Here is a 10,935-nt window from a genome sequence, read left to right as displayed (position 1 = left end):
GGAAATTCAAGCAACAACATACACTAAATACCAGCGGAACACAGCATGCCAGGCAGCAAACAGGAGGAAATCTGCAGATGCTGGAAATTCAAACAACAACACACACTAAATGCCGGCGGAACACAGCAGGCCAGGCAGCATCTACAGGGAAATCTGCAGATGCTGGAAATTGAAACAACAACACACACTAAATGCCGGCGGAACACAGCAGGCCAGGCAGCAACTACAGGGAAATCTGCAGATGCTGGAAATTCAAACAACAATTCACACTGAATGCCATTGGAACACAGCAGGCCGGGCAGCAAACAGGAGGAAATCTGCAGATACTGGAAATTCAAACAAGAACACACACTAAATGCCGGTGGAACATAGCAGGCCAGGCAGCAAACAGGAGGAAATCTGCAGATACTGGAAATTCAAACAACAATTCACACTAAATGCCGGCGGAACACAGCAGGCCAGGCTGCAAACAGGAGGAAATCTGCAGATACTGGAAATTCAAACAACAATTCACACTAAATACCGGCGGAACACAGCAGGCCGGGCAGCAAACAGGAGGAAATCTGCAGATACTGGAAATTCAAACAAGAAGACACACAAAATGCCGGTGGAACACAGCAGGCCAGGCAGCAAACAAGAGGAAATCTGCAGATGCTGGAAATTCAAACAACAACACACACTAAATGCCGGTGGAACATAGCAGGCCGGGCAGCATCTACAGTCAAATCTGCGGATGCTGGAAATTCAAACAACAGCACACACAAAATGATGGTGGAACACAGCAGGCCAGGCAGCATCTACAGGGAAATCTGCAGATGCTGGAAATTCAAACAACAACACAAAGTAAATACCGGCAGCACACAGCAGGCCACGCAGCATCTACAGCAAAATCTGCAGATGCTGGAAATTCAAACAAGAACATACACTAAATACCGGCGGAACACAGCAGCCCAGGCAGCATCTACAGGGAAATCTGCAGATGCTGGAAATTCAAACAACAACACGCACAAGATGATGGTGGAACACATCAGGCCAGGCAGCATCTACAGGGAAATCTGCAGATGCTGGAAATTCAAGCAACAACATACACTAAATACCAGCGGAACACAGCATGCCAGGCAGCAAACAGGAGGAAATCTGCAGATGCTGGAAATTCAAACAACAACACACACTAAATGCCGGCGGAACACAGCAGGCCAGGCAGCATCTACAGGGAAATCTGCAGATGCTGGAAATTGAAACAACAACACACACTAAATGCCGGCGGAACACAGCAGGCCAGGCAGCAACTACAGGGAAATCTGCAGATGCTGGAAATTCAAACAACAATTCACACTGAATGCCATTGGAACACAGCAGGCCGGGCAGCAAACAGGAGGAAATCTGCAGATACTGGAAATTCAAACAAGAAGACACACAAAATGCCGGTGGAACACAGCAGGCCAGGCAGCAAACAAGAGGAAATCTGAAGATGCTGGAAATTCAAACAACAACACACACTAAATGCCGGTGGAACATAGCAGGCCGGGCAGCATCTACAGTCAAATCTGCGGATGCTGGAAATTCAAACAACAGCACACACAAAATGATGGTGGAACACAGCAGGCCAGGCAGCATCTACAGGGAAATCTGCAGATGCTGGAAATTCAAACAACAACACAAAGTAAATACCGGCAGCACACAGCAGGCCACGCAGCATCTACAGCAAAATCTGCAGATGCTGGAAATTCAAACAAGAACATACACTAAATACTGGCGGAGCACAGCAGGGCAGGCAGCAAACAGGAGGAAATCTGCAGATGCTGGAAATTCAAACAACAACACGCACAAGATGATGATGGAACACATCAGGCCGGGCAGCATCTACAGGGAAATCTGCAGATGCTGGAAATTCAAACAACAACACGCACAAGATGATGATGGAACACAGCAGGCCAGGCAGCATCTACAATGAAATCTGCAGATCCTGGAAATTCAAACAAGAACACACACTAAATGCCAGTGGAACACAGCAGGCCAGGCAGCATATACAGGGAAATCTGCAGATGCTGGAAATTCAAACAAGAACATACACTAAATACCGGCGGAACACAGCAGGCCACGCAGCATCTACAGGGAAATCTGCAGATGCAGGAAATTCAAACAACAACACACACTAAATGCCGGCGGAACACAGCAGGCCAGGCAGCAACTACAGGGAAATCTGCAGATGCTGGAAATTCAAACAAGAACATACACTAAATACCGGTGGAACACAGCAGGCCAGGCAGCATCTACAGGGAAATCTGCAGATGCTGGAAATTCAAACAACAACACGCACAAAATGCTGGTGGAACACAGCAGGCCAGGCAGCATCTACATGGAAATCTGCAGATGCTGGAAATTCAAACAACAACACACACTAAATGCCGGCGGAATACAGCAGTCCAGGCAGCATCTACAGGGAATTCTGCAGATGCTGGAAATTCAAACAACAATTCACACTAAATGCCAGTGGAACACAGCAGGCCGGGCAGCATCTACAGGGAAATCTGCAGATGCCGGAAATTCAAACAACAACTTACACTAAATGCCGGCGGAACACAGCAGGCCGGGCAGCAAACAGGAGGAAATCTGCAGATGCTGGAAATTCAGACAAGAAGACACACAAAATGCCGGTGGAACACAGCAGGCCAGGCAGCAAACAAGAGGAAATCTGAAGATGCTGGAAATTCAAACAGCAACACACACTAAATGCCGGTGGAACATAGCAGGCCGGGCAGCATCTACAGTCAAATCTGCGGATGCTGGAAATTCAAGCAACAACACAAAGTAAATACCGGCAGAACACAGCAGGCCACGCAGCATCTACAGGGAAATCTGCAGATGCTGGAAATTCAAGCAACAACATACACTAAATATCAGCGGAACACAGCATGCCAGGCAGCAAACAGGAGGAAATCTGCAGATGCAGGAAATTCAAACAACAACAAACACTAAATGCCGGCGGAACACAGCAGGTCAGGCAGCATCTACAGGGAAATCTGCAGATGCTGGAAATTCAAACAACAACACGCACAAAATGCTGGTGGAACACAGCAGGCCAGGCAGCATCTACATGGAAATCTGCAGATGCTGGAAATTCAAACAACAACACGCACAAAATGCTGGTGGAACACAGCAGGCCAGGCAGCATCTACAGGGAATTCTGCAGATGCTGGAAATTCAAACAACAATTCACACTAAATGCCAGTGGAACACAGCAGGCCGGGCAGCATCTACAGGAAAATCTGCAGATGCCGGAAATTCAAACAACAACATACACTAAATGCCGGCGGAACACAGCAGGCCGGGCAGCAAACAGGAGGAAATCTGCAGATGCTGGAAATTTAAACAAGAAGACACACAAAATGCCGGTGGAACACAGCAGGCCAGGTAGCAAACAAGAGGAAATCTGAAGATGCTGGAAATTCAAACAACAACACACACTAAATGGCGGTGGAACATAGCAGGCCGGGCAGCAACTACAGTCAAATCTGCGGATGCTGGAAATTCAAACAACAACACACACTAAATGCCGGCGGAACACAGCAGGCCAGGCAGCATCTACAGGGAATTCTGCAGATGCTGGAAATTCAAACAACAACACACACTAAATGCCGGCGGAACACAGCAGGCCAGGCTGCGAACAGGAGGAAATCTGCAGATGCTGGAAATTCAAACAAGAACATACACTAAATACCGGCGGAACACAGCAGGCCACGCAGCATCTACAGGGAAATCTGCAGATGCAGGAAATTCAAACAACAACACGCACAAAATGCTGGTGGAACACAGCAGGCCAGGCAGCATCTACATGGAAATCTGCAGATGCTGGAAATTCAAACAACAACACGCACAAAATGCCAGTGGAACACAGCAGGCCAGGCTGCAAACAGGAGGAAATCTGCAGATGCTGGAAATTCAAACAAGAACACACACTAAATGCCGGCGGAATACAGCAGTCCAGGCAGCATCTACAGGGAATTCTGCAGATGCTGGAAATTCAAACAACAATTCACACTAAATGCCAGTGGAACACAGCAGGCCGGGCAGCATCTACAGGGAAATCTGCAGATGCCGGAAATTCAAACAACAACATACACTAAATGCCGGCGGAACACAGCAGGCCGGGCAGCAAACAGGAGGAAATCTACTGATGCTGGAAATTCAAACAAGAAGACACACAAAATGCCGGTGGAACACAGCAGGCCAGGCAGCAAACAAAAGGAAATCTGAAGATGCCGGAAATTCAAACAACAACACACACTAAATGCCGGTGGAACATAGCAGGCCGGGCAGCATCTACAGTCAAATCTGCGGATGCTGGAAATTCAAACAACAACACACACTAAATGCCGGCGGAACACAGCAGGCCAGGCAGCATCTACAGGGAATTCTGCAGATGCTGGAAATTCAAACAACAACACACACTAAATGCCGGCGGAACACAGCAGGCCAGACTGCGAACAGGAGGAAATCTGCAGATGCTGGAAATTCAAACAACAACACGCACAAAATGATGGTGGAACACAGCAGTCCAGGCAGCATCTACAGTGAAATCTGCAGATGCTAGAAATTCAAACAAGAACACACACTAAATGCAGTGGAAAACAGCAGGCCAGGCAGCATCTACAGGGAAATCTGCAGATGCTGGAAATTCAAACAACAACACAAAGTAAATACCGGCAGAACACAGCAGGCCACGCAGCATCTACAGTAAAATCTGCAGATGCTGGAAATTCAAACAAGAACATACACTAAATACCGGCGGAACACAGCAGCCCAGGCAGCATCTACAGGGAAATCTGCAGATGCTGGAAATTCAAACAACAACACGCACAAGATGATGGTGGAACACATCAGGCCAGGCAGCATCTACAGGGAAATCTGCAGATGCTGGAAATTCAAGCAACAACATACACTAAATACCAGCGGAACACAGCATGCCAGGCAGCAAACAAAAGGAAATCTGCAGATGCTGGAAATTCAAACAACAACACACACTAAATGCCGGCGGAACACAGCAGGCCAGGCAGCATCTACAGGGAAATCTGCAGATGCTGGAAATTGAAACAACAACACACACTAAATGCCGGCGGAACACAGCAGGCCAGGCAGCAACTACAGGGAAATCTGCAGATGCTGGAAATTCAAACAACAATTCACACTTAATGCCATTGGAACACAGCAGGCCGGGCAGCATCTACAGGGAAATCTGCAGATGCTGGAAATTCAAACAACAACACACACTGAATGCCATTGGAACACAGCAGGCCGGGCAGCATCTACAGGGAAATCTGCAGATGCTGGAAATTCAAACAACAACATACACTAAATACCGGCGGAACACAGCAGGCCAGGCTGCATCTACAGGGAATTCTGCAGATGCCGGAAATTCAAACAACAACATACACTAAATACCGGCGGAACACAGCAGGCCGGGCAGCAAACAGGAGGAGATCTGCAGATACTGGAAATTCAAACAAGAACACACACTAAATGCCGGTGGAACATAGCAGGCCAGGCAGCAAACAGGAGGAAATCTGCAGATACTGGAAATTCAAACAAGAAGACACACAAAATGCCGGTGGAACACAGCAGGCCAGGCAGCAAACAGGAGGAAATCTGAAGATGCTGGAAATTCAAACAACAACACACACTAAATGCCGGTGGAACATAGCAGGCCGGGCAGCATCTACAGTCAAATCTGCGGATGCTGGAAATTCAAACAACAACACACACTAAATGCCGGCGGAACACAGCAGGCCAGGCAGCATCTACAGGGAATTCTGCAGATGCTGGAAATTCAAACAACAACACACACTAAACGCCGGCGGAACACAGCAGGCCAGGCTGCGAACAGGAGGAAATCTGCAGATGCTGGAAATTCAAACAACAACAGACACTTAATGACGGCGGAACACAGCAGTCCGGGCAGCATCTACAGGGAAATATGCAGATGCTGGAAATTCAAACAAGAACACACACTAAATGCCAGTGGAACACAGCAGGCCAGGCAGCATCTACAGTGAAATCTGCAGATGCTAGAAATTCAAACAAGAACACACACTAAATGCCAGTGGAAAACAGCAGGCCAGGCAGCATCTACAGGGAAATCTGCAGATGCTAGAAATTCAAACAAGAACACACACTAAATGCCAGTGGAACACAGCAGGCCAGGCAGCATCTACAGGGAATTCTGCAGATGCTGGAAATTCAAACAACAACACGCACAAAATGATGGTGGAACACAGCAGTCCAGGCAGCATCTACAGTGAAATCTGCAGATGCTAGAAATTCAAACAAGAACACACACTAAATGCAGTGGAAAACAGCAGGCCAGGCAGCATCTACAGGGAAATCTGCAGATGCTGGAAATTCAAACAACAACACAAAGTAAATACCGGCAGAACACAGCAGGCCACGCAGCATCTACAGTAAAATCTGCAGATGCTGGAAATTCAAACAAGAACATACACTAAATACCGGCGGAACACAGCAGCCCAGGCAGCATCTACAGGGAAATCTGCAGATGCTGGAAATTCAAACAACAACACGCACAAGATGATGGTGGAACACATCAGGCCAGGCAGCATCTACAGGGAAATCTGCAGATGCTGGAAATTCAAGCAACAACATACACTAAATACCAGCGGAACACAGCATGCCAGGCAGCAAACAGGAGGAAATCTGCAGATGCTGGAAATTCAAACAACAACACACACTAAATGCCGGCGGAACACAGCAGGCCAGGCAGCATCTACAGGGAAATCTGCAGATGCTGGAAATTGAAACAACAACACACACTAAATGCCGGCGGAACACAGCAGGCCAGGCAGCAACTACAGGGAAATCTGCAGATGCTGGAAATTCAAACAACAATTCACACTGAATGCCATTGGAACACAGCAGGCCGGGCAGCAAACAGGAGGAAATCTGCAGATACTGGAAATTCAAACAAGAACACACACTAAATGCCGGTGGAACATAGCAGGCCAGGCAGCAAACAGGAGGAAATCTGCAGATACTGGAAATTCAAACAACAATTCACACTAAATGCCGTCGGAACACAGCAGGCCAGGCTGCAAACAGGAGGAAATCTGCAGATACTGGAAATTCAAACAACAATTCACACTAAATACCGGCGGAACACAGCAGGCCGGGCAGCAAACAGGAGGAAATCTGCAGATACTGGAAATTCAAACAAGAAGACACACAAAATGCCGGTGGAACACAGCAGGCCAGGCAGCAAACAAGAGGAAATCTGCAGATGCTGGAAATTCAAACAACAACACACACTAAATGCCGGTGGAACATAGCAGGCCGGGCAGCATCTACAGTCAAATCTGCGGATGCTGGAAATTCAAACAACAGCACACACAAAATGATGGTGGAACACAGCAGGCCAGGCAGCATCTACAGGGAAATCTGCAGATGCTGGAAATTCAAACAACAACACAAAGTAAATACCGGCAGCACACAGCAGGCCACGCAGCATCTACAGCAAAATCTGCAGATGCTGGAAATTCAAACAAGAACATACACTAAATACCGGCGGAACACAGCAGCCCAGGCAGCATCTACAGGGAAATCTGCAGATGCTGGAAATTCAAACAACAACACGCACAAGATGATGGTGGAACACATCAGGCCAGGCAGCATCTACAGGGAAATCTGCAGATGCTGGAAATTCAAGCAACAACATACACTAAATACCAGCGGAACACAGCATGCCAGGCAGCAAACAGGAGGAAATCTGCAGATGCTGGAAATTCAAACAACAACACACACTAAATGCCGGCGGAACACAGCAGGCCAGGCAGCATCTACAGGGAAATCTGCAGATGCTGGAAATTGAAACAACAACACACACTAAATGCCGGCGGAACACAGCAGGCCAGGCAGCAACTACAGGGAAATCTGCAGATGCTGGAAATTCAAACAACAATTCACACTGAATGCCATTGGAACACAGCAGGCCGGGCAGCAAACAGGAGGAAATCTGCAGATACTGGAAATTCAAACAAGAAGACACACAAAATGCCGGTGGAACACAGCAGGCCAGGCAGCAAACAAGAGGAAATCTGAAGATGCTGGAAATTCAAACAACAACACACACTAAATGCCGGTGGAACATAGCAGGCCGGGCAGCATCTACAGTCAAATCTGCGGATGCTGGAAATTCAAACAACAGCACACACAAAATGATGGTGGAACACAGCAGGCCAGGCAGCATCTACAGGGAAATCTGCAGATGCTGGAAATTCAAACAACAACACAAAGTAAATACCGGCAGCACACAGCAGGCCACGCAGCATCTACAGCAAAATCTGCAGATGCTGGAAATTCAAACAAGAACATACACTAAATACTGGCGGAGCACAGCAGGGCAGGCAGCAAACAGGAGGAAATCTGCAGATGCTGGAAATTCAAACAACAACACGCACAAGATGATGATGGAACACATCAGGCCGGGCAGCATCTACAGGGAAATCTGCAGATGCTGGAAATTCAAACAACAACACGCACAAGATGATGATGGAACACAGCAGGCCAGGCAGCATCTACAATGAAATCTGCAGATCCTGGAAATTCAAACAAGAACACACACTAAATGCCAGTGGAACACAGCAGGCCAGGCAGCATATACAGGGAAATCTGCAGATGCTGGAAATTCAAACAAGAACATACACTAAATACCGGCGGAACACAGCAGGCCACGCAGCATCTACAGGGAAATCTGCAGATGCAGGAAATTCAAACAACAACACACACTAAATGCCGGCGGAACACAGCAGGCCAGGCAGCAACTACAGGGAAATCTGCAGATGCTGGAAATTCAAACAAGAACATACACTAAATACCGGTGGAACACAGCAGGCCAGGCAGCATCTACAGGGAAATCTGCAGATGCTGGAAATTCAAACAACAACACGCACAAAATGCTGGTGGAACACAGCAGGCCAGGCAGCATCTACATGGAAATCTGCAGATGCTGGAAATTCAAACAACAACACACACTAAATGCCGGCGGAATACAGCAGTCCAGGCAGCATCTACAGGGAATTCTGCAGATGCTGGAAATTCAAACAACAATTCACACTAAATGCCAGTGGAACACAGCAGGCCGGGCAGCATCTACAGGGAAATCTGCAGATGCCGGAAATTCAAACAACAACTTACACTAAATGCCGGCGGAACACAGCAGGCCAGGCAGCAAACAGGAGGAAATCTGCAGATGCTGGAAATTCAGACAAGAAGACACACAAAATGCCGGTGGAACACAGCAGGCCAGGCAGCAAACAAGAGGAAATCTGAAGATGCTGGAAATTCAAACAGCAACACACACTAAATGCCGGTGGAACATAGCAGGCCGGGCAGCATCTACAGTCAAATCTGCGGATGCTGGAAATTCAAGCAACAACACAAAGTAAATACCGGCAGAACACAGCAGGCCACGCAGCATCTACAGGGAAATCTGCAGATGCTGGAAATTCAAGCAACAACATACACTAAATATCAGCGGAACACAGCATGCCAGGCAGCAAACAGGAGGAAATCTGCAGATGCAGGAAATTCAAACAACAACAAACACTAAATGCCGGCGGAACACAGCAGGTCAGGCAGCATCTACAGGGAAATCTGCAGATGCTGGAAATTCAAACAACAACACGCACAAAATGCTGGTGGAACACAGCAGGCCAGGCAGCATCTACATGGAAATCTGCAGATGCTGGAAATTCAAACAACAACACGCACAAAATGCTGGTGGAACACAGCAGGCCAGGCAGCATCTACAGGGAATTCTGCAGATGCTGGAAATTCAAACAACAATTCACACTAAATGCCAGTGGAACACAGCAGGCCGGGCAGCATCTACAGGAAAATCTGCAGATGCCGGAAATTCAAACAACAACATACACTAAATGCCGGCGGAACACAGCAGGCCGGGCAGCAAACAGGAGGAAATCTGCAGATGCTGGAAATTTAAACAAGAAGACACACAAAATGCCGGTGGAACACAGCAGGCCAGGTAGCAAACAAGAGGAAATCTGAAGATGCTGGAAATTCAAACAACAACACACACTAAATGGCGGTGGAACATAGCAGGCCGGGCAGCAACTACAGTCAAATCTGCGGATGCTGGAAATTCAAACAACAACACACACTAAATGCCGGCGGAACACAGCAGGCCAGGCAGCATCTACAGGGAATTCTGCAGATGCTGGAAATTCAAACAACAACACACACTAAATGCCGGCGGAACACAGCAGGCCAGGCTGCGAACAGGAGGAAATCTGCAGATGCTGGAAATTCAAACAAGAACATACACTAAATACCGGCGGAACACAGCAGGCCACGCAGCATCTACAGGGAAATCTGCAGATGCAGGAAATTCAAACAACAACACGCACAAAATGCTGGTGGAACACAGCAGGCCAGGCAGCATCTACATGGAAATCTGCAGATGCTGGAAATTCAAACAACAACACGCACAAAATGCCAGTGGAACACAGCAGGCCAGGCTGCAAACAGGAGGAAATCTGCAGATGCTGGAAATTCAAACAAGAACACACACTAAATGCCGGCGGAATACAGCAGTCCAGGCAGCATCTACAGGGAATTCTGCAGATGCTGGAAATTCAAACAACAATTCACACTAAATGCCAGTGGAACACAGCAGGCCGGGCAGCATCTACAGGGAAATCTGCAGATGCCGGAAATTCAAACAACAACATACACTAAATGCCGGCGGAACACAGCAGGCCGGGCAGCAAACAGGAGGAAATCTACTGATGCTGGAAATTCAAACAAGAAGACACACAAAATGCCGGTGGAACACAGCAGGCCAGGCAGCAAACAAAAGGAAATCTGAAGATGCCGGAAATTCAAACAACAACACACACTAAATGC

This window comes from Hemitrygon akajei, chromosome 9, assembly GCF_048418815.1.
Source record: "Hemitrygon akajei chromosome 9, sHemAka1.3, whole genome shotgun sequence".
NCBI lineage: Eukaryota > Metazoa > Chordata > Chondrichthyes > Myliobatiformes > Dasyatidae > Hemitrygon > Hemitrygon akajei.
The sequence above is the reverse complement of the archived record's forward strand: the minus strand, read 5'-3'. Positions refer to the sequence as shown.